The sequence below is a fragment of the Puma concolor genome, chromosome E1 (assembly GCF_028749965.1).
Source record: "Puma concolor isolate L17-30 chromosome E1, mPumCon1.1.hap2, whole genome shotgun sequence".
In the NCBI taxonomy this organism is placed as follows: Eukaryota; Metazoa; Chordata; class Mammalia; order Carnivora; family Felidae; genus Puma; species Puma concolor.
In genome coordinates, this window is record NC_141680.1 from 11,751,346 (window position 1) to 11,775,206 (window position 23,861).

General features: G+C 47.2%; 1 protein-coding gene and 1 pseudogene across 6 annotated transcripts in view; one reads left to right on the forward strand and one right to left on the reverse strand.

The window, feature by feature from the left end:
* TOM1L2 (target of myb1 like 2 membrane trafficking protein) overlaps window positions 1-23,861 on the forward strand; it is a 123,460-nt gene that overhangs the window by 1,659 nt on the left and 97,940 nt on the right. The gene's annotated exons all lie outside the window — the stretch shown is intronic.
* The window catches only part of LOC112857120 (large ribosomal subunit protein eL31 pseudogene), a 39,714-nt pseudogene continuing 17,469 nt past the window's right edge, over window positions 1,617-23,861 (reverse strand).

Consider the following 23,861-nt stretch of genomic DNA (forward strand, 5'->3'; position numbering starts at 1 on the left):
AAGTTACTGGAGGGACCTGGCGAACTTGGAAGGATTTTTTTTTTCCTCCTTCCTTTACAGTAGGAAGTTCTACACCTTCAAAGTGCCAAGGTAATTGATAAGGGGTAGAAGTTAAAGGACATTTAAAAATCTACAAATATTAGGGCTATAGGGGTACATAGGGAGTGGAAAGAGCATGATCCTTCTGTCAGGAAGGCCTAAGTTGAATTTTACCTTACCCATTTGTTGGCTGTGTGACCCTTCTGAACCTTAGTTTGCTGATAGAGAAAGAGAGAGAGAGGGTCATACAGAGTAGTACAGTTTAAGTGAGATAATGGATATAAAACACTTAGCGTGGTATCTGGGACATAGTAGAGGCTCAATAAATCATAGCTGTCACTGTTAATAACAGAATAGTTAAGTTCAGGTTGAATTTGCTATCTGGAAAGGATATGTGGGACAACTGGCCCATCTGTGACCTGTGACCAGGTCCCAGATCCACCAGCCCTTGTAAAAGACGCTTGAACATAAAGAGAGCACAGCCTCCTCATTGCCAGTTAGCCAACAGGCAAGGCCTAGCTAATTTCACAGTTCAGATAAGTAATTAGAGGACGGAACGAGGTTCTAGTATATATTCTGTGCTGTTGGAGCAAAGCATAAAAGTGATTTTCATGACATTTAGTGTTGTTAGTATTCTTTTGAAAGTATTGCCAGGTGGTTGATGGGAGGGAGGGGATACAGAAATAAAACAACAAAGCTGGTGATTAACAGCAGCAGTTATAGCTTACAGGAAGCAATTCTACAGCCGTTACTTGCTTCTTAGGGCCACTCTGCAGTGTAAGCTTTATTGTCCTTCCCACTTTAGAGATGGGGAAACTGAGGCTCAGGGGAGTAAAGAAAGCCACTGATCAACTGGTAAAAGGGAGAGCTGGGGTTTCATAGCCGTCCTGGTCCTCAAGGGATTGATTTATGGTATGAAGCGAGAGAGCACAGATGCACAGAATAATGATCACTAACAGAAGGCCACTCCATAGTTAAGTGTTCAGCGGAGTAGTGGGGATTTTCAGTGCTCTTAGGAGTCCAAAAGAATTCATAAGAGCCGGGGAGATGAGACTGGCTTCGTTGAGCCCGAGAGCTGCTCACGACGGTGGGTGGGAATTAGGGAAGAGGACACCCCATGTGCGGGGAAGGGTACATGAGGCAGGGAGCGGGGTGTGAGCACATCTGTGTTCACCAGTCTGAGTGGAAAAGACGTGGCTTTGGGGAACAGTGGCAAGTTGGGTTTGGGCCCAGGGTGAAGCCTTGTTTTGGGGGTGGGGGTAACATCAAAGATAACATTCTTTGACTTCAACTTTCAGTCTTCTCTGGTCCTCAGGTTACCCACTCATGAAATAATACCTCTCAACAGCTGCGTGGGGCTTGTACAGAAAGAATCCTATCCGTTTCGTTCAGTAGGCCTTTTGAGTCCCTGTGGGTGCCAGGCTCTGGGCTACACATATTTACAAGCTGCTCTCAGGGAGCTTTCAGTTGAGGTAACATGTTCACCAAAGGTGTGGTGGAACTGCAAAGCATTAGGCTTGTAGTCTGAGGGCTTGATAATTAGTATTTTTATCATTGTTTTTGGTGGTTTTATATCTTTATTTGACAGTCTGGTTGGTTCTCACCCACATTAACTGTACATTTTGGAAAGTGGTGATAGGTACGTAGGTGGAGAATGTGCATAGCTTGTTTGGTGACCCTTCATGTTTATTACACTTTCTGGACAACCCTGCAAGGTTTCGGCTTGGGCCTTTCCTGGTGCCTTTGGCCCAGACAGCTTCGTTGAGCCTGATGTCCGTGCACACATCTGGGAGTTCTGGAGTTCCCATCTCCTTCGTGGCAAATTTCTGAATCTTTTTGAGGGCCTGAGGGGCACTCTTCCTGAAACCCACCGCATGGATGCACTTGAGAAAGTTGATGGTGTGTTTTCTGGTCACTGCCTCGTTGATGGCAGAATGGCCCTTCTCACCACCCTGCTTTGTGGGAGCTGTTCTGCTGGGTCCAGATTGGAAAGGGCTAGGATAATTATTATTTTATGCCTGGGGCCTCACATGGACATTGTAAGCTGGTGCTATTTGAATGCACGGATAAGCCCCCAGCCGGACATAGTCACCTGTGTATACTTGTTTACATCCTACCTGTCCTTCTGGAAGGTGGTTCCCTAGTAGAACGCATGGTTTAGAGCAGAATGAGCAGTAGTACAAGGAACTAAGAAGTGTGGAGGAAGAAAAAATACTTTTATTTCTGGATTTTCTCCTCTGAAACAAATTTCCTAAGGTTACTGTATTTTTTCTTAAAATTTTTTGTTTCAACATTTATTCATTTTTTGAGAGACCGAGACCGTGTGAGCTGGGGGAGGGACAGAGGGAGGGAGAAAAAGAAGCCAAAGCAGGCTCTAGGCCCAGAGCTGTTATTAGCACAGTGCCCGACGCGGGGCTCAAACTCAAACTGTGGGATCATGCCCCGAGTTGAAGTCAGACCCTTAACCAACTGAGCCAACCAGGTGCCCTGGTTACTGTCTTTAAAAAAAAATTTTTTTTAATGTTTGTTTATTTTCAAGAGAGAGCATGCATAATCAAGCGGGGGAGGGGCAGAGAGCTAGAGAGAGAGAGAGAATCTGAAGCAAGCTCCAGGCTCAGAGCTGTCAGCACAGAGCCCGGTGCTGGGCTTGAATTCACAAACTGTGAGATCATGACCTGGACCAAAGTTGGACGCTAAACCAAATGAGCCACCCAGGTGCCCCAGGAAGATTTCTGTCATAATCTAAACCCTCCATGACCGCTGGGGGGGGTTGGATATCCTATACCAGGAGTTCCCCAAGTCAGGTCCATGATGCTCTGCAAGAGTTGACAGTTCCTTTTACTGGCTGGAGAACGTTTTCAGATTATTCTTTTTCTAAGAGTGAAGTTTGGAATCATTTAAATTAAAAGATTAGTGAGTAGTTAATTCTGATGGGACTATTGTGGGGGGGGTGAGGTGGTTCAGGGAGGACCATCTATTCTCTTCCTGGTTCAGCTTTCATAAACAGGTAAGAAGCAGATACTCTGTTGCAGAGTTTGTGCTTATAGGTTGGATGGTGTTAGACATAAACAGCCTCCTAGTGCCCTGGGAATGCTAGGCGTTTGACAGCCTGGGGGTTTGTTCCAAGAATTAGTTATCCCTCAGATTGCTATTGTGCTCTGCAATTTCCCAAGCCCTTTTGACTCCTTTTGACTGAAAGGAGTTTAAAACCATTAAGCACCTACTGTATGCAAATTCTGTTCGAGGGATTGCATTTAATCCCAATAGCGTTTTAATGGTCTCAGTGTTATTGCTGGTGTTTAATGGTCTCAGTGTTTTGCCTACAAGGAAGCTGAGGCCCCGAGAGGTTTAAGAGCCTTGTGTCGGGTGCGAGAGATTGGTGCCAGAGTTAAGCCTGGAATCCACTCCTGATCCAGTCAGTGCTCATTTTGTGCTGCCATGTTGCTTCTTGTTCTTCAGGTCTCATGATTCATGGTCGGTAGAATCACCTGGAGGGCTTGTTAAAACAGATTGCTGGGTCTTACTCTTGGAGTTTCTGATTCACTAGGTGCAGGCTGCGGCCTAGCATTCTACATTTCTGAGTTCCCAAGAGATGCTAATGCTGCAGCTCGTCCAGGGACCACACTTTTGAGAACCGTTACTCTACATGAAAAGTTCTGAAAAGTTCTGCTTCCTTAATCTTTTCTTTATCTTTCTTCAAATGGTAAATATGGGTTTTCTTATGGACAGACCATAAGTGGGATCATTTAGAAATTGGTCTTTCATTCAGTGGCTCTATCTTGCCTCTGTGTATGTATCAAGCTGAGCATTTACCATGATGCTCCATTTAGTAAGGGAGTGAAGACAAGTACCTAAATCAGATACGGTAAAAAGGGGTGGCATTAGACTGGACAGATAAATGAAGTAGGAGAGTGGAGGATGGAAGGGCTTATTACCTCCAGTAGTAACACCAATAGCCAAAGGCTTACTGTGTGCTGGAGACTGAAGTGGTCACTTTCAGTGCCTTGCAGTCCTATGATCCATCCACACAACAATACGATGAGGGAGGTACTGTTATTGTCTACATTTTGCAGACGGGGACCCCGAAGCAAAGAGAAGGTCACACAACTAGGGAAGGGAGCTGGGGTGGAACTCCCCAGCATTCTGGCTCCAGAGCTGGTGTCCTGTTATGTTGTGCTGCCCTCAGCAAGGGAGGGGTGAGGAGGAACACCTTAGGAAGGAAGGAAGAACTCTGGAAAACTCAGGAGGTGGTGGCTGCTGAGCAGGGCTTTGATGGACGGGTGGAAATGGAGGAGGCTAGGGGGCTCTCTTGGCAAAGACAGCAAGCAGCTTGAGCACAGGCTGATGTTGAGGGGGCACGTGCATAATACCATGGGTTCTATTGGCCTAGCAAGGGAGTGTGGCGGAAGGTGAGACTGGAAAGGTAGGGTTAGGCCTGAGGGTAGGGGGCTTCAGAGGTTGGCCAGGTAGTTTGGGCTCTTTCATTAGTGGCACTGGGGAGCCAGGAAGAACATCTAGGGAGGGGAGTAGCATGGGTATCATTACAGAGGCGGGAGATTTCCCCTTGGCAGTCACCAAAGGTCATTCTTGTCTCTTACCATCAAAGCCCCTATGTGCGCAGGGCAGGGGTCCTACAGGGATGTCAGTAGCAGTCACTGCTCATTCCTCCCAGGTTTGGGGTATGGCCCTCCTTATGAGCCCCCATCAGAGAGGAGAAGTGCTGGGGCAGGTTGCTGGGCCACGGGAGGAAATCTGGGGTTCTGAGAGCATTTGTCCTTAACTGCCAGACAGCTTATAAAACACCAGTCAGTCCTGTGGTGAGGGTCAGCGTCTCCTTGTCCTGCCCTGCTTTCCATGTGCAAGACCAAGGAGCTAAGGCACTCACAGGGCTTTGCTGAAGGTGTTGTCATTGCTTAGAGTGGACTATTTGGGATATAAAAAATTCTTACAGAATTGCGTTTTTTATTTATTTATTTTTTTTAATTTTTTTTTTCAACGTTTTTATTTATTTTTGGGACAGAGAGAGACAGAGCATGAACGGGGGAGGGGCAGAGAGAGAGGGAGACAGAGAATCGGAAACAGGCTCCAGGGTCCCAGCCATCAGCCCAGAGCCTGACGCGGGGCTCGAACTCACGGACCGCGAGATCGTGACCTGGCTGAAGTCGGACGCTTAACCGACTGCGCCACCCAGGCGCCCCAGAATTGCGTTTTTTATTTATTTTTTATTTTTTATTTATTTTTTAATTTTTTTTTCCACGTTTTTATTTATTTTTGGGACAGAGAGAGACAGAGCATGAACGGGGGAGGGGCAGAGAGAGAGGGAGACACAGAATCGGAAACAGGCTCCAGGCTCCGAGCCACCAGCCCAGAGCCCGACGCGGGGCTCGAACTCACGGACCGTGAGATCTTGACCTGGCTGAAGTCGGACGCTTAACCGACTGCGCCACCCAGGCGCCCCCAGAATTGCGTTTTTTAAAGAACAGTGCTTATCCATGTAGAAAATTTGAAAAATGTACAAAAAAATGCAAAGGAGAAAAAAAATATGACCATGATCTGTTTTCTTAGAAACTCATTGAGATTCTTCTCATTTCATGTAATAAGTGGAATACTTGTATATTTCACCCTGTTTGCTCATGCCTTGGAGGTGCAACATTGTATAAATACTCTTGTGTATTGCTGTGTAATTTACTTGTTTTTTTCTTGGAGGGGGGTGGATGTAGAGTGAGGAAGAGTGTAAACACAGTGCCCAGAGGAGTTTCAGTTAAGGGTTATTGTTCTTGACCTAGCAGATAAATCACTCAGAAATTTAAGCTAACCTAGTAGTCTGAAAAGATATAAATAACATTCAGGCTTGGTTTTTGTTTTTTTTTTTTTTTCTTTTGTGGTGACCCACCTTGTTGTGGCTAGGAGAGGGGCCGTTAAAAACCATTTTCAGGGTCGCCTGGGCGACCTAAGTGTCCGATTTAGGCTTAGGTCATGATCTCACGGTTTGTGAGTTGGAGCCCTGCATCAGGCTGTGTGCTGGCAGTGCAGAGCCTGCTTGGGATTCTCTGTCCCTCCCCCACCTCTCTCAAATAAAACTAAATAAATAAATAAATAAATAAATACACACCATTTTCAGACTTGGTGCTTATTTTAGTGCTCCCGCTAATCCTCCTGACCTGGAAGAATGTTGCTGATTTTCTAGTTAGTGTGCCTGCTGTCTGGCAGCACCTGCCTCCTCCTCCAGGAAGTTTTCCTAGGCCGCCCTGCTTATGGTGCTGAATCTCTTTTCTGAACTCAACAGTGTTTGTTATTTGCTTTGGGTCTTCCCTCACCTATAAAAAAGTCTATTACTTACTATCCAGGTTTTTGTGAAGATGAAATGTGAGAATGAGAATAAAGTCTCTAGTACAATGTCCTGCACTCAACTAATAGACTAATATACACAGACTTGTTGATTCATTTCATCCTGCCTGGTGCAGTTTCCTGAGGTTATTTATTTTCTGTCTCCTCACGTGTTTTATTCCCTTATTTTCTGAATGAGACTGGAGCCTCCCTTAGGCAGGATGCCTTTCTACTTCTTTGTGACCTTCACAGAATGTGGCAGAATACACTCTGCATAGTTACTCCAAAGTTTCCTTTCTATCAATCTTATTTAGCGTCTTTCAGAGCTCAAAATATTGGGCATCATTTACTGATCCTCCAGCGTCTTCTAGGCATCCTGTGACACACGTTAGCTTGTTACAATACTATTTTCTCTGAAAACTCCATTAAGTCAGTGGTATGATCTCCATTTTACAGAGAAGGAATGGCTTAGAGGAGAGGAGCGGAGAAACTTGCCCAAGGTTCAGGGGGTCGAGCTCCAAGGCTTGTATTCCCAGGGCCTTGTAGATTGCAAGCTTGGTCTGTTTCCATTTAGACAAGGACGGGCCTTAACTGATTGCATGTGGGAGTTCTGGAAGCTAGCATAGTCCCATCAAGGAATTCTAGAGCAATGTGGACACCGCTGTCCTGTCTTTGTTCTCTTCCAAAATTGGACACTTTTTGTTTTAGATTCGAGTTAGTACTGTCTCTGTCTCTGGTGTGACTGGCCCGTGTGAGGCCATTGACTATTCTAATATTCACTTCCCTGATCCATAAACAGGGAAGGGAGGTGTGTATGTGACGAGAATACCTGCTCTGTGGTGTCTTACGGGGTAAGAGGATCAACGAGATACCTTACATAAAAAGCAAAACGTGGTGTTACGTTAGAGCTCCTTCTATGCATCAGACTAAACGTTCCATGAGGGCATCTGTTTTTGTTTGTACTTATTTTTTGATTTGCTTCTAAAAATTGGGGTAAAATATATCTAACATAGACTTCATCATTCTGACCATTAAAATAAAGTTCAGTGACATTTAAGTACATTCACATTGGCACGCAGCCATCACCGCCATCCATCTCCAGAACTTCCTTCGTTCTGCCTAACTGAAACTCTGGACGCATTGATAGCTCTCCTCTCTCCCCACCTCCAGCCCCTGGTGGTAACTATTCTACTTTATGTCTCTGACTGTGACTACTCACGGTACCCTCACGTAAGTGGGTCTTCTTGTGACCGACTTATCTTATTTAGCGTAATGGCATTAAGATTGCTTCATGCGGAAGTATGTTTCAGAATCTCCTTTCTTTTTGAGGCTCAGAGTATCCCATTATATGTATCTACCGTATTTTATTTATCCACTCCTGCATCTTTGGATACTTGGGCTGCTTCCGCCTTTTGGTTACTGTGAACAACGCTGCTGTGAACACGGGTGTGCAGATACCCATTCGTGTCCCTGCTTCCAGTTGTTTCGGATATATATACCTAGAGGAAGAATTACTGGATCGCAAGGTAATTCTGTTTTTGATATTTTGAGGAAGACCTGCCATACTGTTTGCCACAGCGGTTGTACCCTTTTACATTTCTACCAGCAGGGCAGAGGGCCCCGATTTCTCCACGCCATCGCCAGAACTTGTTATTTATTTTATTACTATTTTTTTTAATGGTAGCCATCTTACTTGGTGAAGCGATCTCTCGTTTCAGTTTTTATTTGCGTTTCCCTAATCATTAGTGACAATGAGCATTTTCTCATGTGCTTATGGGCCATTTGTGTATCTTTGGAGAAAGTCTGTCCAAATCCTTTGCTTGTTTTTTTAATCAGGTGGTTTTTTTTGTGGTGATTGTTGCTGAGGTCTAGGACCTTTCTCGATACGTTGGATATTAATAGTAGCTATGTGATTTGCAAATAATTGTCTCCCATTCTGTGGGTTGCCTTTTTCCTCTGTTGTTCGGGTCCTCAGAGGCACAAAAGTTTGTAATTTTGATGAAATCCAGGTTTTTTTTTTCTTTTGTTGCCTGTGGTGTCGTGCCCTGATTTTTCAGGAGAGTCTAACACATGCCTTGAAGACCAGAACAATGACGCCAGCACTGCTAGTCAGCATGACTCTTCACCAGGAACTGGGCTAAGTACCTTACATGCATCATTTCCTCTCATCCTCACAGCAGCTCTGCGAGGCAGGTGCCATCATTCACATTTTCTAGAGCAGGGAACCGAGGCTTAGCAATTAAGTACCTTCCCCAAGGTCTGTGGATAATAAGTGGCAGAGCAGGGACTTGAACCCAAGTCTGTGGACTTGAGAGTCTGTGCACTCCAGAGCCAGTGCTCGTTACCACTAAACTGGAGAGCTCAGTAACTATTTGTGATTGAATGAATGAACACCTGAATGAACGTGGCAGCTGAAAATCTGACAGTAGCTCTCCCCAATTCAGATGTGCCTTTGTGTTAGAAATTATTCACCAAGTTCAATCTTAGTGTTTCAGTGCACAAGTGTCTGCATCCTTCCAGCACGTTTTCTGAGAGTTCTATTAAAGGATGTGCTTTTTTAAAAAAAAATTTTTAATGTTTATTTTTGAGAGAGAGAGAGAGAGAGACAGCATGAGCAGGGGAGGGGCAGAGAGAGAGGGAGACACAGAATCCGAAGCAGGCTCCAGGCTCTGAGCTGTTAGCACAGAGCCCGACGTGGGGCTCGAACTCATAGACCGCGAGATCATGACCTGAGCCGAAGTCCGACGCTCAACTGACTGAGCCCCCCAGGCACCCCAAAGGATGTGCTTTCTTACAACTCAGTGAGGCTCTTCTTGCTCATGAAAGATCTGTGTATACCCATGTATTTACTTTCTCTTTGGATTTACTTTTCTCTTTGGATTAGTTTTAGAACTGCGGTGCTGGAAGGTGGGGGGAGAGGGGATTTAAGCAGATGTTAAGTTGTCTAACTGACCAACTTGCCTTTAAGACGTTACCAGCTGCTGTTTTAATCATTCATGAAGCACCAGCCTTGTAGTCTGGAAGGCACGTCAAAAATTCTGTTTCAGGTTTTGGTTTAAAATCGAGTGTAATGGAGAGAGACGGATTCCTTCATCTCCAAGAATCGGGCTGCACATCTTTGAGAGCTGGGGACAAGGACGGAGCCCTGTAATAGGACGCTGTTGAGTTTTTTTTGCCACTTCTCAAAGGAGAAACCACACAGAGTTCTGGCACATCATTAGTCAAAATAGGAAATGAGGCCTGAGAAATGATGTTGCTTGGCGTTGGGAAGCAGAATTTGCTAGTGGCTTCCAGAGAGTGAGAATCCCTCGTGTTAACTCTGTAAATTCTTAAGCCAGGAATTCAAAGACTCATTGAATTCAAGCTAGAGGAGCATTAGCAGCATTCGGTCCAACCCCCCCTCATTTTTACAGGTGAGGAAACTGAGGCCCAGGGCAAGTGGGTCTGTGACACCAACTCAGTGTCCTACAATTCAGTTCTGACCTACCTGGAGTTGTTGCAGATGCTGCTGGTTGAGGGCTCAGTCCGTCCCCAACTAGGACCCCGGTCCCAAGTTCCAGGCTGCCACCTGTCCTTCACGGCTGGCTATAAATTGAGGGTTCCCATGGCCCCCTCCTCAGGTTCAGGAATTTGCTAGAAAGGCTCACAAAATACAGGAAGATACTTTACTTACGTTTATTGTAAAGGATTCGACTCAAGAACAGCCAACTGGAAGAGACGCACGGGACAAAGTATGAGGGGAAGGGGCGCAGAGGGCCGTGCCCTCTCTGGGCGCACTGTCCTCCCCACACCGCAGGGTCTTCGCTAACTCGGAAGCTCCTTGAACCACGTCATGTAGGCGCCTTTGGTTAAGTCATTGGCCACTGGTGATGAATTCCTTTTCCAGCCCCTCTCTCATCCTGGAGGTTGGGGGGGGTGAAAGTTCCCAGTCCTCTGATGCCTGATCTTCCTGGTGTCCGGCCCCCATCGTGAAGCCGTCCAGGGGCCCCAGCCAACTCGTCATCCCATTGTCATACAAAAGACGCTCTTAGCACTCCGGAGATTCCAAGGGTCTTGGGGAGCCGTGTGCCAGGAACTAGGGACAGAGATCAAGTATGTATTGCCTACTGTATGAAAGTGACTTGCCAAGGTCCCACGTGAGTCCGTGGTAAAACCGGGAGCTTGTCTTTCCTCTTACCTCAGGGCCCTTTGCCCAGTTAAGGATATCTGTATATGGGCAGGGAGGCTAAGGAAAGTAGTAGCAGCCTGCCATTTAATGAAGGGGCAGGTTTTTTTCCCCTAAGATTTTATTTCATCTTTTCTTTTTTAATTTTTAAATGTTTATTTTTGAGAGAGGGAGAGACATACACACACACACACACACACACACACACACACACAGTCTCACAGCGTGAGTGGGGGAGGGGCAGCGAAGGGGGGGAGACTCAGAATCTGAAGCAGGCTCCAGGCTCTGAGCTGTCAGCACAGAGCCCGATGCGGGGCTCAAACTCACGAACTGTGAGATCATGACCTGTGCTGAAGTTAGACGCTTAACTGACTGAGCCACCCAGGTGCCTCTATTTTATCTTTTATTTTATTTTTTTTATTTTTAGATAGCATTCAAGAAGGGGAGAAGGGCAGAGAGAGAGAAAATCTCAAGCAGGCTCTGTGCTAAGCATGGCACCCTAACACAGGGCTCAATCCCATGACTGTGAGATCATGACCTGAGCTGAAATCAAGAACCGGACACCCAACTGACTGAGCCACCCAGGCAGCCCAAGATTTTATTTTTAAGTAATCTCTGCACCCAATGTGGGGCTCGAACTCATGACCCTAAGATCAAAATGGCACTTTTCACCTACTGAGCCAGCCAGATGCCCCTGAAAGGCAGTTCTTGATCCAGGCTCATGAAGGCAAATGTTTTTTTAATGTTTGAAAGTTAATCACACTCACACATAATTTGGTGGGGGTGACTATTTAGGTTTGAAGGTTGAAATGAAATTAGTTCATAAAATCACCTTTGGTATTTATTCTGTTTCAGCTGCTTTTTCTGGCACCAGTCCAGAATAGACAACCTAATCCCAGGCTAGCACTTGGGAGGCCTGGCATTGGTCAGCACTTTGCAGCTGATTTGCTGTGTGACTGTGGGTTGGTCATGTCCTACCTGAACTCATCTGGAGAAGGGTGGATTGAACAACAGAGTCTCCAAGTTCATTTTCATGCTGAAAGCTTAAGACCTGAATCAAAGCGGCTTTTAGCTTTTCTTTTTTTTTTAACTTTATTTATTTTGAAAATTTTTAAATATATTTATTTTTGAGAGAGAGAGAGAGACAGAACGTGAGTGGGGAGGGGCAGAAAGAGAGGAAGATACAGAATCTAAAGCAGACTCCAGGCTCTGAACTGTCAGCACAGAGCCTGATGTGGGGCTCGAACTCACAAGCTGTGATATCATGATCTGAGCTGAACTTGGACGCTTAACTGACTGAGCCACCCAGGTGCCCCTATTTGTTTTTAGAGAGAGAACGTGTGTGGGTGTGAGTAGGGGAGGGGCAGAAAGGGAGGGAGGGGGAGAGAGAGAGAGAGAGTGAGTGTCAGTCCCAAGCAGGCTCTGCACCATCGGCATGGAGCCTCATGGGGAGCTCGAACTCAAGAACCATGAGGTCATGCCCTGAGCCGCAGTCAGACACTTAAGCGACTGAGCCAGCCAGGTGCCCCTAGTTTTTCTTAAGTAAGACCGTTAGCCTTCATAGGAGATTCTGATGTCTTTTGCATCCAATTTATATACGTGTGTGTGGATTTTTTATTTTATGTACGTATTATACACACACACACACACACACACACACACACGCAGATTTTGTAACATTTTTCCTTGAGATATAATTTACTTATGGCGAACCGCACAAATCTGAATTGTTAGTTTCAACAAATTCTTGGTTAGTTGTAACCCACACCCTTACTAAGATAAAGACTTTCACCCTCATCCTGGGACATTCTCTGCTGCCCTTACCCAGTCAGCCCTCCCCTCCAACACAACCCTTGCAGAGGTAACCACTGATCTCAGCTGTCACCAGAGAGGAGTTCTGCCTGCTCTAGAAGCTTCTATATGTGGAGCTGTACAGTGTGTACTCTTTTGTTTGAACCCCAGTAGTATTTTGAAGAAGTGTTCTGCTTTCTCCTTCAGTCCTAAGAAGTCATACGCATTCCCTCCAGCTGCTGTCTTGAAAAGTTGCGTGGTCTGGGGTCCTGCCGGTCCCCGTGAGCTCCTGTGCTTTGATAAGTGAGGGCCCTCTGCCAGTGGGTCACCATATTGCCTGCTGAGTGTGAGGGAAGACACGGAGAGAACAGCTTGGTTTCCAGATACTGGGTTGGGTTTGTTTCTATAATTATTGGTGTCACAGCCTTCCCACTTGTCAACTGGGCAAATTGGATCTACCAGCAGACGAAAGAGACTAACTCTGACACCCGAAAATGTCACTTGTAATGGCACGTTTCTGACAAGGTGCCCGTGAGATACACTCGTTTCAATCTCATAAATGCTTTTGAACAGAAAGGCAGACTGCTCCAGGGAGCAAGAGCAAAAGGAAGGGAGGGGAAGGGAGGTCCGGAAGGGCCCAGCAGACGGACTGGGGAGCCAGACGGTGATGGAGGTATTGGGGGCCTCTCTTGGCTGTGGAGCCTAGCGTTAGTGGGAGGGGATTTGTGTGTTTGTTTTTCTTCATAATATCTTTAGCCTTTGTTTCCTTTTCTTAGTTTTCACCTCCTCTAACTTAGGCCAGCCCTGGTCGTGCCTGGGCCATTGCAGATACCTTCCAGCCGGTCTCCTTCATTCCATTCCCCCTCCCTTTCTACACAGTGACCACTCAAAACTTGGGACAAATCTACCAGAACCCTTCTGGAACTCCGTGTCTCCTTGAGAATTAATTCTAAACCTAGGCTGGCATTCAAGGCCTCACTGATAGAGCTTCCTCCTGTCGGCTCTCTCCCGGACCTCTGCGTGCGCCTTCCTTCCCTGCACGCCTCACTCTTGCTCTGTGCGTGGCATTGCTTCTCTCTTGTTCATGCTTGAGATCCATCTGTCCTTCAAGACCTGGCTTGGATTCTCCCACTGCCACAAAGCTAGCCCAGAAACTCATGAACTGTGGTGGCGCTTCTGTTTGTTGCTGTGTATTTAATAATTATGTGACTGTTTTAGTGCACCGTGTAGAGGGGGGTGGGAATTTGAAGTCCAAGTTGAATAATGTCCCGGGCCTGCCCTGAGAGGAGCTTGGTGCACTGGCCCAAAGGGAAGCTTCTGTGTGTGGGGTAGAAGGAAGGGAAGGGACCCAGTGTGCATGGAGCACCTACGTGACCCAGGAACAGTGCTGGGGCCTCCACTGGTTCTATCTCATTTAACCCTCTTGACCTTGTGAGTTGGGCACTTTCACTCCCAAGGTGAGTTTCTCAGAATCACGCAACCAGCAGGACTGAAACCCAGTGAGGTCTCCAGCAGCCTGTGTGCTTCCTACCCACCTTCCTAGGCTTCTGTGGTGTTGGGGACAGGTCATTGGGTCAGGTGTCGGCTGGCTCCATATCCTACTTGTGTGTATGCTGATGGCTGCGACTTCCCTTCTGGGTTGAGGCCAGGTGATGCTAGGGCTCTGCCCCCGTGTTAGGCCTTGTTTGGGAACTTGTCTGTTCCCCAGATAAATGGTGAACCCCTTTGGGGGGTGGGGACTATGGTTCTTCATCCTCCTGGGGCCAGGGAATGCGGCCTGCCTGCTTGTCTCCATCAGTTTTGGGAAAGAATTCTGAGACCAAATTGCCATTTCCTGATTAATTCATTCTCAAAGGCACAGAACAATTCTGCATACTTTTCAAAAAATGCTATGGTAGGGGTGCCTGCATGGCTTATTTGGTTGGGCATAGGAGTCTTGATTTTGGCTCAGGTCATGATCTCAGGGTTGTGGGATCGAGCCCCACATCAGGCTCTGTGCTGAGTGTGGAGCCTGCTTAAGATTCTCTCTGTCTCTCTGTCTGTGTCTCTCTCTCTCGGGGTGCCTGGGTGGCTCAGCTGGTTAAGTGTCTGACTCTTGGTTTTGGCTCAGGTCGTGATCTCACGGTTTTGTGAGTTTGAGCCCCGCATTGGGCTCTGCGCTGACGGTGCGGAGCCTACTTGGGATTCTCTGTCTCCATCTCTCGTCTCTCTCTGCCCCTCCCTAGCTCGCACTGTCTCTGTCTCTCTCAAAAAAAAAAAAAAAAAAAATTGGGGCACCTGGGTGGCTCATTCGGTTAAGCGTCTGACTTCGGCTCAGGTCATGATCTTGTGGTTTGTGAGTTCCAGCCCCGCAGTCGGGCTCTGTGCTGACAGCTCAGAGCCTGGAGCCTGCTTCGGATTCTGTGTCTCCTCCTTTCTCTGCCCCTCCCATGCTCATGCTCTGTCTCTCTCTGTCTCTTAATAATAAATAAACGTTTAAAAAAATTAAAAAGAAAAAGAAACATTAAAAAAAAATTCTCTCCCTCTGGCCCTTCCAACTCATGTGCGCCTGCTTGCGTACTCTCTCTCAAAAATAAAAATAAAAAGATTGTGTTAAAGTGCACATAACACATAATTTATCATCTTAGCCATTTTTAAGTGTACTATTCAGTGGCATTAAGTACACGCATTATTGTGCAACCATCACTAACATCCAACTCCAGACCTTTTTCATCCTGCCAAATTAAAACAGTGTACCCACTAAACAACTCCCATTTTCCCCTCCCCCCCCATACACCCCCCCACCCCGCCCCGTTCCCTGACAACTCTGTGTCTGTGAATTTGATGACTCTGAGTACCTCCTATGAATGGAATCGTAGCGCATTTGTCCTCCTGCGACTGGCTTATTTTACTTGGCATAATCAAGATTCATCTGTCCTGGAGCATGTGTCAGAATTTTTTTTCCCTTTCTAAGGCTGAATAATATTCCATTGTATGGATACACGATGTTCGCGTATCCATGCCTCCAGCTTTGGACACTTGGGTGGCTTCCACCTTTTGGCTGTTGTAACTAATGCTCCTGTGAACATGGGTGTGCAAATACTCGTTCAGGTCCCTGCTTTCAGTTATTTTGAGTATAAACCAAGAAGTGGAATTGCTAGATGTGTTAGCACTATTTTTAATTTTTGGGGGGAACCTCCATACCGGTCCACAGCGGCTGTGCTATCTTACTTACGTTCCTCCCAATGTGCACGAGGGTGCCAGTGTCCACACACCCTTGCTGACATTGTTTTATTGATAGTAGCCATCCTCATAGGTGTGAGGTGGTTGCACACTTTTGGGGGGAGTCTGTCCTTCAGGATCTACGTAGATCCAGGATTGTTCGGAGCCTAAGTGAAGGATGTGTATCTGGAGTAAGGCAGAACATCCATCCCATGGGGGGTATTACGTTCCTTTTCCAGCATGTCCTATTTGCTAAATGATGCTGTATGGTGGTGGTGGTTACACAAAATCGCATTGTCGGTACCTACCTAGCCTTCCGGATTTAGAGGCGATGATGGACTAGAGGAACTTGAGGGATCCAGTTGTGGGTTCAGTGACAGAGTAACAATTAGAGCCCTCAGTTGGGCTGGTAGCATTATCCTGGCCCCTAGTGAATTGATGTCATCCAGGAGAAGATACCTCTTATCTTCTGGAAAACTCACTGCCCTGGGCACACAGGTTGCAGTGTGATGGGGTGGGAGGGGGGGGAAGAGGGACAGCCCCCTGGTGAGACACAATCACCACCCTCAGTGAGTTTTCCACTGAGAGGGAGATAAACATGTCATTTCAGTGCCCAGGGGAGTCTGGGATAGAAGTGGGGACAAGGCCCATGGGAGGCTCAGAGAGCAGAAGGAAGGTTCCCTGAGAGCGCTGCCTGAATCTCTTTTTTTTTAATTATTATTAAATTTATTTATTTATTTTGAGACCGAAAAACAGAATAGGCAGGGGAGGGGCAGAGAGAGAGGGAGAGAGAAACCCAAGCAGACTCTGCGCTGTCGGTATGGAGCCCGATGTGGGACCCGAACTCGCCAACTGTGAGATCGAGACCTCAGGCGAAATCAAGACGCCTAAGTCACCCAGGTGCCCCTGCCTGAACCTGGTTTTGACGGACCAGTAGGAGCTGGCCAGAAAGAGAGAGAACAGAGTTGGAGGAGGGAACCCGCCATTGGGCTTGTTATTGAACTTCTTCAAATGTGTGCTTTTGGGGGCGCCTGGGTGGCTCAGTTGGTTAAGCGTCCGACTTCAACTCAGGGCACGATCTCGCGGTCTGTGAGTTCGAGCCCCGCGTTGGGCTCTGGGCTGACGGCTCAGAGCCTGGAGCCTGCTTCCGATTCTGTGTCTCCCTCTCTCTCTGCCCCTCCCCCGTTCATGCTCTGTCTCTCTCGGTCTCAAAAATAAATAAACGTTAAAAAAATTAAAGCAAATGTGTGCTTTTGTTTGAGAGAATGTCCCAAGGGCTCTTTGGTTTCCAAACTTGATAGACTTAGGGAGAGGGGTGTGAGATGGCACCTGCCTCAGCGTCCTACAAGGGACAGGAGGGTGCGGGTAAAGGGGAAGGGAGCACGGTCTCCCAGAAGCCCCATTGCAGTCCCACTGTGGTGGTCAGAAGGCGGCCTTTGAGAAAGGGCCCCGCTCCCTGGCAGCCTTCCTTTGGTGGAGGCAGAGAGGGAAGGGGAGCCTCGGGGTGGCCAAGGGCCTTCTGCAGCGGGGGCCAGCAGTCAAACCCCCATCTCTGCGGCTCCTCTACCCAGAGGCTGCCTGCTCTTTATTTTTTTGTGTGCCAACTGTTTATTTATTTGCCTTTCAGTGAATGGGCATTGACCCGTGCACTCCTCCTTGTTTAAAAATTAGACAATGAGAAGTATGTTCTGTATAAAGTGTGAGTCCCTACTTTCCCACCCCCACTTGGCTCCCCGGAGGCAACCCCGTCAGCTGCTTAGTGTGTGGTCCTTATGCCCTGAAGTTTCTTTTGTGCCATGGGATCCTACTGTAGGTTTCATTTTACAGCCTGCTTTTGTCATGCCTTTGTAGATTTTGGAGCTCTTTCCATGCAGCATATTCAGATGCACTTCATTGTGCATAGCACTCCTTAGAGTGGATCTGCAGTTTATACAGCCATGCTCCTACTCGGAGGCCGCGGATTTTCATCCTTACAAACAATGCTGTAGCAACGTGTCTTGGTACACTTATGCATTTCTTTGGTTTAAATTCGCAGAGGTAAAAGCCTGGGTCAGACTCTTGGAGCAAATGAAACGGACAGATTGCCCGTTTTCCCTTCACCCGCATCCGTGCTGGGTATCTTCCCCGTTTCTGCGCATCTGAGGAGGGAAAAGGCATTTGGTTGGTGGTGGTCCCTGCTCCCTAAAGGGAAAACTGTCTCTGAGATGTGTGGATGAAAGCTTCCGCCTTTGGCTGACTTCCTTCTGGAGCGCCACGTCGTATGGAAATGCAGGGTAGAAAATGCCTGCTGGCGGAGCTGCAGAGACGCTCTGTTCCTCCTGCCTCCTTGGCCTCCCTCTGCCTTCCATCAGGCCAGCCAGGACCTTTGCTTTTCTCGTTGAAGAGTTTGCTCCTAAGAACCCTTTTGGTCAGCATTTTTTAGTTGACTTTCATAGGAAGTATATAGGTGCCTCGCTTCTTGGCCCTTCCTGCCTGCCTGCCAGCCCTGAGGGACAGCTCCAGGGCGGCAACTTTGATGCCCACACTCCTGTTCCCCTGCACGTTCCTGGTGACATGCGAACCTTGAGAATCCACAGGGTCTCCCTTCTTGTCGCTTAACCCAGTAGAGTGAACTAAAGTCAGGCGTTGTGCAAATCCTTTCATTAGGGGCCGAACAGAGGAGTAAAGTTCTGGTTTCCTCCAAATCTGAGGAACGTTGTGAAAGACTGGATTTCAGCTTTGGTTCTCTGCCAGAGAGCCAGGGAGTGGGTGAGGGGGAAATTGCCCTTTAGTGAAGGTTGCTGGCCATTCTCCTTGCAGCAACCTTTAAGGCACGCACTGGTGTTATTTTCTCTGATTTATAGCGAGGCTGAGTCACATGCCGGAGACCTCCCAGGGAGTAAGTGACAGAGCCAAGACATGAACCCAGGTTAGCCATAAAGCGCTGTTCTGCTCATAGGTTGGTTCCAGGCAGATCCCAAGAGTTGCCATCCCAGAGATCCTCCCCCTAGAGGTGAGGACGAACCAGGACCTCCTTCCTAGTGGGCCTTCCAGGTCTCTTGGTCACTTGGAAGAAACTTGCGTATCTCCTCCTTCCCTTTCCTGCATGTCTAGGCTCTGTCTGGCCCGGGGTTTCCTGGATACCACTGTTTCCATGAACTCCTGGGGGATCACCTTCATGATTTTCACGTATCCAGGGGTCACCTGTGCTGCTATCTATAGGATATTTTCTTTATATTGAGTCACTTCTTTTATTTGGGCAAATTTGCTTTTAAAGGACCTTTGGCACTACTGTAAATTGAAAACCAGTTCCACTTGGCAGTAATCCAAAATAGCATAAAAATAAATAAATACAGAGAGAGCAAAACAAGCTTATTCTAGCTGGATCCTCTTGCCTTGCTAAGGCTCCCAGCTGAGGCCCCCCTCCTTGTTAGAACAGGGAGCATTCATAGTGTTGGAACAGCCAAACTAGGGCAGAAGCAGGAGAATCTCAAGAGAACCGATTCAATGTTTGAACAGCACCTCCCTGGCCCACTTAAAGTCATCCACTGGTGGTCCAGCCCACTCTTTGGGGAGTGCTCCGTTAGCTTCTGGCTACCCTGGATCGTGCCTGGATCGAGGCGCACTGCCTGTCTCTGAGCCTTCACTTCTGCCCTTGCCTCCACCAGGATGGGTTCTCCTCTCTGCCTCTCTTGCTCTCATGGTCAGGTTCTCCTCCTGCAAGGTGTGGCTCCAATGCTACACTTACTAAGACATGGCCTGTGATCCCAGAGCGACTGTCGTCCTCACCCCAGATGTCCTGGTTACTCCAGTTACATTTTTCATAGATCTATCCTGGCATCCTGGCACAGGTCAGATTATAGATCGAGTAGGGTGTGTGTGTGTGTGCGCGTTTATCCTGTGCGGTGACTCTGAGCTGTGGGGAGGGGTGCTTTGTAGCCATTTATTCCAATTCAACCGGAAACCTGTGGATGGGACAGGCTCTTGATAGAACGGAAGCCTCAGGGTGTGCTGTTCCCTGCACTGAGCCTTCTGTTCCTCCGTGCTAGATGTTCAGGCAGTGTCGCTGGTGAGCTGGGTCTTCCCGGCCAGTGTTCCCACAACTGCCACTCTTGGCTGTAGAGTGGCACCTAGCACTGGGAAGAGGCGGGCGTGGGGACCCTGAGCAGCAGGTGGCAGGAGCAGCTGTCTAGGGTAGAAAGCACCTGTGGGAGAAATGCAGGGCACGAAGCCCTCATGGAGGGTGCCAGCAGCATCGAACAGTGTAGCAAAGTCAGGTCCTCTGTAGATGCCGAGGGACCCTGGTGTTCTCTTGCCTTTGACCTGCTTTGGCTTTCTGGCTCCCGCTCCGCATTCACCTGGTCTTTGGGACAATCTCCTCGTCATGTGGTCCCCTCTGGCATTACGACCCCTGCTTGGCCCGGTCACTTTGTGGTGTTCCCCAGTACCCACCGTCAGTAGGCCTGGCTCCTTACTCCCGCCCCGCTCCCAGAGTTAGCATGCCCACATCTCATGGCCTGGCTGGCTTTGGTCCAGAGGGGTGTGGGAGGGAGGCTGTGGGTCCAGGGTGAGGCGGCCAGCGAGGGCGAGAGAAGCGAACACTCCATCGCTTTCCATGCACTTTGCTGTTCTCCTTCTTGGCAGGAGTGGGTGTGGATGGCGGGGAGAGGCACAGGGCTGCTGAACCCCAGGAGCTCTGGGGCCGCTCCTGCTTTGAGAATGAGCCTTTTTCTCATTTGCTTGAAACTCCGTATGGGTTGGCAGGGGCCCTGGAGAGCTGTGGCCTTCCCCTGCTGGCTTCCGCACCCCTTCCTAGGTAGGGACCAGGTGACATTCATCTTGGTATACAGAGTGCCCAACACTGCCAGTTTCTTTTTTTTTTTTAATTTTTTTTTTTCAACGTTTATTTATTTTTGGGACAGAGAGAGACAGAGCATGAACGGGGGAGGGGCAGAGAGAGAGAGGGAGACACAGAATCGGAAACAGGCTCCAGGTTCCGAGCCATCAGCCCAGAGCCCGACGCGGGGCTCGAACTCACGGACCGCGAGATCGTGACCTGGCTGAAGTCGGACGCTTAACCGACTGCGCCACCCAGGCGCCCCAACACTGCCAGTTTCAATGAGAGGCCAGTGCCTAGAGTTTAGTTCAGTTGGTCTTTCAAAATGAAACTATTAGACTGGAGAACTTAATGGAAGTAAAGGTAGTGCCAGGATGATACAGATATTTAAAGTCTCTGTGCCTCAGTTTCCTCAGTTATGACTACTATGTATCTCTTAGCTCAAATTGGATAATGCATATAAAACACTTGACTCATTACATCAAATGGTCTTTTGCACCATCAAAAATGTTTCTAAGGGGGTGCCTGACTAGCTTAGTTGGTGGAGTGTGTGATTCTTAATCTCGGGGTCATGGGTTTGAGCACCACATTGGGGGTAGAGATTACTTAAAAATAAAATCTTGGGGCACCTGGGTGGCTCAGTGGATTGAGCATCTGATTTAAGCTTAGGTTATGATCTCACTGTTTATGAGTTCAAGGTCCACATCAGGCTCACTGCTGTTAGCGCAGAGCTGGCTTTGGAGTCTCTGTCCCCTTCCCCCTCTGCCTCTCCCTGCTCACGCTCCCTCTCTCTCTCAAAAATAAATAAACATTTAAAAAATAATAAAATCCTTAGGGGCCCCCCCCAGGTGGTTCAGTCAGTTAAGCGTCTGACTCTTAGTTTCGGCTAAGGTCATGATCTCACAGTTCGTGAGTTTGAGCCCCGAGTTGGGCTCTGCGCTGACAGTGCAGAGCCTGCTTGGGATTCTCTCTCTCCCTCTCTCTGCCCCTCCCCCCTCAAAATAAATAATGAAACTTAAATGAAAATAACGGGTTTTTATTGTTTTTTTTTTAATGTTTATTTATTTTTGAGAGAGAGAGACAGAGCATGAGCAGGGGAGGGGCAGAGAGAGAGGGAGACACAGAATCCGAAGCAGGCTCCAGGCCCTGAGTTGTCAGCACAGAGCCCGACGCGGGGCTCAAACTCACAGACTGTGAGATCATGACCTGAGCCAAAATCAAGAGTTGAATGTTTAACCTACTGAACCACCTAGGCGTCCCATAAATTTTTAAAGTTTCTGAAATGAATGAATTTGGAATTTGGAAAGTGTCGCTGGGAAGAGTACATACTGGGTTTTTAAAAAATGGAACAAAAGTTTTACTTTATTTTAACAGTCTGACCCCTTGTGCTGCAGAAAAGTTAAAAATAGGTTACAACAGTGTACTTTCTGGAAAGAACAAAACTTCGAAATCAGACAAACTTCAGTTTCAGTCTCATCTTTACTAACCTGTTTGAGCCTCAGCTTCCTTATCTGTAAAATGGGGATACTTGTCCTTTTTTTTTTTAATGTTTATTTATTTATTTTGAGTGAGCGAGAGAGAGCACGCACAAGCAGGGGAGGGGCACTGAGGGGGGGAGGTGGGGAGAGAAAATCCTAAGCAGGCTCCAGACAGTATAGGACCCAACTCGGGACTCGATCTCAGATCAAGCTGAGCTGAAATCAAGAGTCTGCTGCTTAACCAGCTGAGCCACCCAGGCACCCCACTAGTCCTACTTTTTAAAGAGCGTTTAGGGGTATGAGATAAGTTTGATAGAGGTCCCATAATAAAATATCACAGCCCAAGTGGCTTAAAATTTATTTTCTCATGGTTCTGGAGGTGAGAATTTAAAGATGGAAGTGTCTGCAAGTTTGATTTCTCTTGAGGCCTCTCTCCTTGACTTACAGATGGCTGCCTTCTTGCTGTGTCCTCACACGGCCTGACACTGGACGTATCCCTGGTGTCTCTTGGTGTGTCCAAATTTCCTCTTATAAGGTCACCAGTCAGTTTGGTTTAGTGCCCACTCTAGTGGCTTCATTTTACTTTTACCATTATTTTAAAGACCTATCTCTAAGTATAGTCACATTCAACATATGAATTTCAGGAGCATTGGGCAGGGGGTTAGTGCACATACAATTTTACCCATAACATTTGCAAAACAGCTCAGTGGATGGTGGCTAGCTCTTCCTACCTAACTCTGTGTTCGTGAATTCTTTACTGTTCTTTGCCGCAGATTGTATCTAATGTGTGTGGTTGTCCTGAGGGCTGGTAGTGCTATTCGCTATCTTCCGTACTTTCTGTTAAAATTAGACCAATATCATAGGCTCACATTTAGAGACCAGGCAGGCTTCCTTCAGCTCTTGGGCCAGCTCTAAGGGTCAGTAACTCATTGTTCAGCAAAACCCAGGCTTGACTTTGTAAAGTTAGCAAAGGATTATGCTTTAAGTGTATAAAAATTAAGATAGGAAGGAAACCTAACAAAAGTGCTAATAAACACCGAATTCAGTGAAATGTTATAGTAAGTGAAAGAAGCCAGACAATAAAGGCCATATACTATATGATTCCATTTATGGGAAATGTCCAGGATAGGCCAGTCTATACAGAGAGCAAGCAGGTTAGTGGTTGTGGGGGCCTGGGATGAGGGGGGAATGGGCAGTGACTGCTGATGGGGACAACATTAGTTTTTTGGGTGGAGGAAAACATTCTGGAATTAGATGGTGGTGGTGGTTGCACAACTCTGTGAATATACTAAAACCCACTGAATTGTACTGCTTCAAAAGGGTGAATTTTATGGTATGTGAATTACATCTCAATAGAGCTGCTATAAAAAAATTGAATTAGGGTGGTGGCAGGCTTATGCGAATGGCTTTTCTTCTTTTCTCTGTTCCTTAAGTTTTCTGTAATTACTTTTTTAAAGTGGAGAAACCCGGAGTCCTACATCTCATAAAGATTACTTGGGATCCAATTTTGTGTGGTGCTGAATGCTAGCAATGCAAAGAAAATCCCCATGAAATATCAAGGGGTCACTTTTGCTCCTAAAATATCAACCACTGACTAAGATTTACAGGCCTATAAATAGAGAGGAAGTGGGTATGTATGTGCTGAAGCTTAATAATGAATTTGATGAGCTGTAATGTGCGTCTCCTAAGAGAGGGTCTGTCTTCTCACCAGTAGCAGATCTGTGGTTTGTAGCAGTATTAGCTCTTTGTGTGATGGAGTCCAAACGGTGCCGGGCATTGAAATCCATGTGTGTTTCCTTGTGTGTGTATTCTCTCAGAGAACTGCTAGTTCCCAGTTTGACATTGTTTTCAATCCAAAAGATTTCTGAGCCGTATATATTTTTAATATACATTAAATAATTCACCAAAGAACGTGTGTGTGCGCGCGCGTGTACTGAAACATTGGTGGCTGCCTCGCTTCCAATCTGACTGTTTTCTACCCAATTTTTAACCCCGTTGGCCCTATCGGCAGTCTGTTTCTTGGTTAATGACATAAAATCATCTT